General features: G+C 35.9%; 1 long non-coding RNA gene across 1 annotated transcript; it reads right to left on the bottom strand.

Annotated features, from left to right (window-relative positions):
* Window positions 1-1,602: 1,602 nt before the first annotated feature.
* Window positions 1,603-5,677, bottom strand: LOC147472446 (uncharacterized). The gene is made up of 2 exons (XR_015192567.1): window positions 3,332-5,677; window positions 1,603-3,232 (listed from the first exon to the last, which is right to left on the bottom strand). It is a non-coding gene; the product is annotated as an uncharacterized LOC147472446 (long non-coding RNA).
* Window positions 5,678-7,100: the final 1,423 nt, after the last annotated feature.

Genomic DNA, 7,100 nt, shown 5'->3' with positions numbered 1-7,100 from the left:
AAGCACATGGGTAAGAACCTACTAAATTCTCCCACATCATATTCCATCCTTTTATTGACCAAAAATAACTGGTGATTCAAATTCATGTTTAGTTGAAGATATATGTCTATATCCATAGTAGTCTCTACGTGGCCATAAGATTTGCTCAAGGGAGGTTTCACTTGGGGGCATCAAATACTTGGTGTGTCGATGCAAATGATTGCCTTATTGGCATGTATTCTACCTCAAAATCATATATTAAAGAGAGTGTATATTGTGGTAATACCGAATGATTCATTATGATCTTTCGGCATGATTTCATATTGAAAAAAATGCTACCAAGAGTTTTATCAGAAATTGAATCGATACTGAAAATATAACGAAGCGCGAGTCGGAGCTCCGGACGCTTCGGTGTTCCCAGATGTGGGGACTTGCCGAAGCTTCAGTATAGTCGGTGGCCATCCTCCTTCCGAGAAAGACAGCTCTCCGTAGCTGTCACAGGCTGGGCCATATGATCCGTCGAATCTTACCTTGCAACTCCAAGAGCCTGCAGACCTTAATTAATGCGATTTTGCTGTCGGCAGATGGCGTCGGTACGAGCTAGCTATAATTAACTGCTAAAGGCAGGCGAAAGGTTATCTATATAGTAGAAACCTTCGCATATCTGCGGGCCTTTTTCAATATAAGAATATGGGTAGGGGTATCCGTAAAGACTTTCATTTGAGGGGGATTGTAGGTCTCTAATTTGCCGGTAAACTGAATAGGTGTTAGCAATCACTTTCCAATAAGTTTTCTGAGAGAAAGAGCCTGGGGGTGGGTGATAGCGTGCGGATTTTGTGACTCGTTTCAGAGACATCGACTTTTTGTCGCCCATTGTGGACAACGTGACACCATGCTTTCAAATATAACTTTTGGCATCGATGAGCACTTTCAAATGCGTCAACCAGGGGTAAACGCCGGTCATGACCACCTTTCAAAAAACGCGCGCCCAAGCGCGCGAATAATCAGAAGGATATATATATATATATATGTATATATTTATGTATATGCATATCTATCTATCTATCTATCTATCTATATATATATATATATATATGATATATACATATATATGTATGTATGTTTGTATCTATTTAATTATTTATTTACCTATATACCTATACACACACAAACACACACACACACACACACACATATATATATATATACATACACACGCACATTTATATACATACATATATATTTATATATATGTATATATAAATATAAATACACCTACAAATATATATATATATATATATATATATATATATATATATATATATATATACACATATACATATATATGTATATATATATAAATATGTATGTAAATATATATACATACATATATATACATATATATATATATATATATACATATATACATATATATATATATATATACATATATATATATATCTACATAGAGGTATATATGTATACACACACACAAACACACACACAACACACACACACACACACACACACACACACACACACACACACATATATATATATATATATATATATATTGTGATGGTATTAAGATGTGTCTCTACTACGACCTGTTTGTGTAAATTGTATATATCCTACATACTAACACTATTTGTGTAATGGGCCAAACGGGTCCCGTCCCTGGCACCCGAATATGTGGCGAGCAGAGATTGATCTAATTCCCACACATAATATATAAAGGGATTACGTGAAACACGGTAGCGAAAACATTAACAATATATTATAAAATCAAGATATATATATAACATTATTTACAAGGGAGGCACGATATATATATATGCAAGGGGGAAGCTAAGCCTATCGCAAAGCTAATAATACCTGAGCTAAAGATATATCAATAACCCTAATATAAACACAACACTAAGGAAAACACAGACAATGCACAGTATATGAAATAAGCTGAGTCACTAAAGGCACTAAACCACTGTCTACCTGGAATCCTTGAGGAGGTGAAGTGAGAGGAGGACCTCTCGACTTGAAGGTCGAACTAATTCTGTCTAAATCTATCAATGACCTATTTTGAGGGAGATACCGGGTCACTACGAGGGGCAACGACAATTCTTCTAATTGGTCAGGGAGCTGCCCGATCCGGCGGTGATTGGTCCACACGGTAATGATGAGAGGACTTTGGCCACGCCCTCCGAGCGTGGGTATTCAGGACTGACCTGGAACTGGGAGACATTGTGTTTAAGTAACTAGAAATATTATCAAGAGGGAGTCACTAAACTCATATAACATGGAAGTTTAAGTTTTAGATTAAATTCCTTTCATTTATAGTAGTATATATATATTCGTATGCGAATAAGACCTTCATATCGCTCGACCACGTTACCCCAAATCGTCCCGATTTGGTAAGAAAATTAGATATAACGAAATAAGAATGCCAAAATCAGCGATACTTAGCAGAGAAAACAGGAGATCCGTGATCAGTGGAGCTCTTGAAAATATACGAAGAGATCAGGAAATGCCGTGGCAACGTCTCGATTAGTGCACAAGAATACACGGTTGTGCAATCAGTGCAGGCTTCGAGATGGGCTGCACTGGTTACAGGATTGACACGTCTGGTTGACATGCCCTTCTGCATCCATCACTATCGTATCTGAAAAACTTTATACACGTAACTAGTGCATACGATAGTTGTAGAGGGGACAGGGTAAAGGGCGTAGGAGCAGAAATTGTGCAGATGCATGTTATAAGAGAATGGGTAATAGTAGTTATGAATTAACTAGCTGAAAATGACATGCATTATAAATTGAAAAGATATCAAAAGTATGTATACAATAAGTGCATTGTTAATTATTAACATATTATTATGTCATAATGTTTAAAAAACAATTAAAAAATTAGCAAGGAAGTTATGCTAAGTTATAGTATATACTCATAAATTGGTATATCCAGTAATGGTAAATATAGTACAAAAAAGATATAAAGATACGACTTGCGAATAATCATCGGGTGATGCGGTAACTTGCTCGTAGTGCGATGCAACCAACACGCGACCAAGCTGGAATCATCAGCTGTTGCAAGTCAGGTATCTGTTTAAGATCAGACTGGGGAAAAAAGTCATTAGGAGTCCCGGGCTTCAGGATGAACCCGAGAGTTGCAACAATGCAAGGAGTTGACTGCATCAGGAACCGTATACAGCATAGAATGGTCCTGGTAGTCGACATATGTGGTAGTTACCAGCAGGAACTATCTGCAAGGTATAGCGAAATTAGTACTTCATATTGAAAAATAATCATATATGCAACAAAATCATATGATTTGGCAATAACAAGAAATAGGAAGTATTTACCTGAATTCATGTTATTTGCTGACAATACTTACGCAGTAGCAGACCGGATTCATCGAGGGATGAACTATGTGAAAAATATGTGTCTGCTTTGATAAGTGATGAGTAATGAAAAAAATGATAAGTTAAGATGTAATTCTTCCATTTACTAACTGAGTCTAGTCCTTCGGGGAGTGAAGGCACGGCATATGAGCCAAGGTCAGTAGCAAATTAGGGAGAACAATGTAAATGTGTATGATGCATGTAAAAAAAAATAATTAGCCAAATTACCAACCATATCTAATCCTTAAATAGGCGTGACCGGAAGTCAAGATTTGAGGCAAAGTGGTTAAAAAAATGATCATGAATATGCTTATGAACAGAAAAAAATAATATTAATCCAAATATCAACCGAATCCAGTCCTTCAATTAATTAGAAGGCACGACCTGAGTCAGATTGGATGAGACTGGAAAAATTAAATGTTAATGAGAGCTGAAAGAAAAAAATATTATTAATATAACATTGACCTGGAGGTCGTTCCGTTGAGGAATAGGTGATTTACCGTGATTGACCATGCTAGTGGTCGGTAAGATCATGCGCCAAATTGAACTCGTCCCGTGGGGAAACGCTGTCTTAGCTCGAGAACAAAGATAAATATGATGAATTAGACTATGCTAGGATATTTCAATTGCGTGGCCGAACTCGTCCTTCTGAAATAAGGTGCGGCGTAATAGCCAAGATCGGGGCAACTGAAAGAAATACCATTAATATGTGCATAGCTAATAAAAATGTGGAGGTAGCAAGCCTGGAACGTCTGATAAGTGATAAGCGCGCTGTCTCTGTTTGAGAGAATTAATTGTGACGTCAGGTTGTCAAGATCTCCAAAGCGCGGTGCACCGGAGTGCGAAAAATAACCCGTAATTCGCGGTTTATTCAATTGTGGTACCATAGATACGCGGAATTAGGGTGTGAGATGCATATGCAATGGGCGTCATGCAATGAAGGCCCGATAAGTGAGGTACAGTAGCTGGAGAAAGGCAAAGGTAAGCTGAAAAGCTATAAAATATGAAATGATAAATAAACCTTTTCCTGACTGACCTAATGAACGTTTCGTTCAGTAATAACATGATAAGATATTTGGCGTTCCGATTGACCCATGAAATGTTTCGAAAGGTCGGAAACTCGGAGAGGCCTATGATGATAACATATATGTTTAATGTTGTCGAAGTCGACAATTGCTTAAAATTAAAAATAATGACAATCATATCATATGATGATCAAAGTTACTTGCAATTAAATTATGAAATATGGAAGTAACAATAATCAATAATGCAATGAAAAATGCAAAGATAGTCGAATATGACTATACAACGAAATAGGAATAAAGCTAAGAAACGAACATGCATCTGTCAACATTTCTAGCTAAATGTGATGATAAATCATAATATGAAGCGGTGAAACATGTTAAGATATGAAATAATTGTCATAGAGATTGCAATGAATTAACAATCATAAGTACACAAAGTCATAAAAGTGAACAAAATTACCAAAACATTGACTGTCGAATGTTGAGAAATAAAGAATTTCACAAAGACAGTTTAAATTGTTAATCCAATTATCGGATTACAACGTGACCGAGTGAGGTCAGTAGTGTGATCATTAATCGAATCACAAATGACAAAGTATGTCATGTTACAGAAGATGCAGAAATATAAGTCATGCATTAAGAAATATACAAACGTATATGCAGACAATAAAATAAATTAAAATGTAGAGAAAATCAGAGTTAAGACACATATAATTCTTAATATTCGTTAACGATTTTCTTACAAATTCACACGTGCAAGAATGACATAGGATAAGGTCACATACAGAACGCGGTCATGAAGTGACCGAGGGTCACATGTGATGCTATTCCCAATATCACACGGTCATGAATTTGACCACAAGGGACTGAATGGTCGCGAGAAAATATAACACATTGTCGAAGTTTTATGTTCAGATTGACCATACGAACGGGTCAAGGGTCAAGTGAGGTCAGGTCATATGCAAAATACATTTAAGAATTAAATGCATATTAAAGCAAGAATAAAAGAAATTATATTAAAGTCCCATAATAAAAGAGCAGATATAATAAATGTTAACGCAAAGTGAATTACATTTCCACGAATACATAGTATAAACCATATTCAAGAAAGGAAAGTATGTAAATTCACAAGAAAAATAATCACACGAGATCAAAGAATGAATCTGAATCATGTAATTTGATAATATATTTTTGTTCGAAGAAATACGTCATGTTAAATTTCGCATAGGAACGAAAACTTAAGAAAATCACACAGATATTAGAAATTCTATATAAGAAATTTCGAAGTTATTGCCATAAGAATGTGTTTTACAGTTATTTACGTAACTAACGCACAGAAAAAAAAAATCATGCATTGTAAGTAGAAAAATGTAATCGTACTTCGTACAAGATAACGTAGAGAAATCAAGCGTAGAATAATAGAATAAGTAAACGAAACAGTTATTTTATCGGTTTCGTATGAAAGACTAATGTCACACCTTTATGTGAATTTATACGGAGTACGAATAACGTTGAAACGTTAATAATAACAAACGTAAGATAAAATTAGAATATTTGTTAAACATTCGTATCATAGTAAAAAGAACGAATAACGTACACATCGGAAGACACATAAAATAATGATGTGAAATATTACGTTACCGAATGTTAACGAAAAGTTATTTAGTGAAATTAACGAAACGATATGTAGAAACAATTATCACTAAGTAGATGAGGAAGCGTGGGAGGGAGGGTGGGGGAATGACGGGGGTGGATTTTACAATAAACAGGGAGAAAAAAAAATGCAATGGGGAGGGGGGCAGGGAAACACAGGAGAGACATGTGCCTAGCAACCTTAAAGTGACTTACCTTTTGTTGCTGAGAGAAGAGAAGTAGCTTCACTGCGATTGTTGTGTTCCTCTTAGTGCTGATGTTGTTCACAATCACAAAATACACACTTAGACAATACTAACGTGGCGATAATTGTCTCGACCATTACCGTATGAGGTGGGAAGACAAGGGTTATTTAAGTACGCGCGAGCGGTTCACGACTTAAATAAATATTAGGTTAACATTCTACACTTTTAACCTAAAAGGAGGAGGTACTTCTCCAGATATCACTGTCACGTAGTGAAAAAAATAGAACGAAGAGCCACTAGTATGCCTAAATTGTGCAAAAAAATAGAAACTAGGTCCTATCAATTTGTTATTAATCGAACAGAACCGAAATATTTGTAGCGAGCGGCCTACGAATATTTATAATCAAAGACATATAAAACTAATTAACGACGTGAGGTTCTGATCTTGCGTTATCACCGATTTATGTGACGAGCAAGATATATCAAAAGATGAATCCCATTCTGCCACCAGAATATGTGGTGAGCAGAATGAATCTCACCGCTGCCACCAGTTTATGTGATGGTATTAAGATGTGTCTCTACTACGACCTGTTTGTGTAAATTGTATATATCCTACATACTAACACTATTTGTGTAATGGGCCAAACGGGTCCCGTCCCTGGCACCCGAATATGTGGCGAGCAGAGATTGATCTAATTCCCACACATAATATATAAAGGGATTACGTGAAACACGGTAGCGAAAACATTAACAATATATTATAAATCAAGATATATATAAACATTATTTACAAGGGAGGCACGATATATATGCAAGGGGGAAGCTAAGCCTAGCGAAAAGCTAATAATACCTGAGCTAAAGATATAT

The sequence above is a fragment of the Penaeus japonicus genome, unplaced genomic scaffold (assembly GCF_977035675.1).
Source record: "Penaeus japonicus unplaced genomic scaffold, GWHDUDI00000001_assembly GWHDUDI00000001, whole genome shotgun sequence".
In the NCBI taxonomy this organism is placed as follows: Eukaryota; Metazoa; Arthropoda; class Malacostraca; order Decapoda; family Penaeidae; genus Penaeus; species Penaeus japonicus.
The sequence above is the reverse complement of the archived record's forward strand: the minus strand, read 5'-3'. Positions and strand labels throughout refer to the sequence as shown.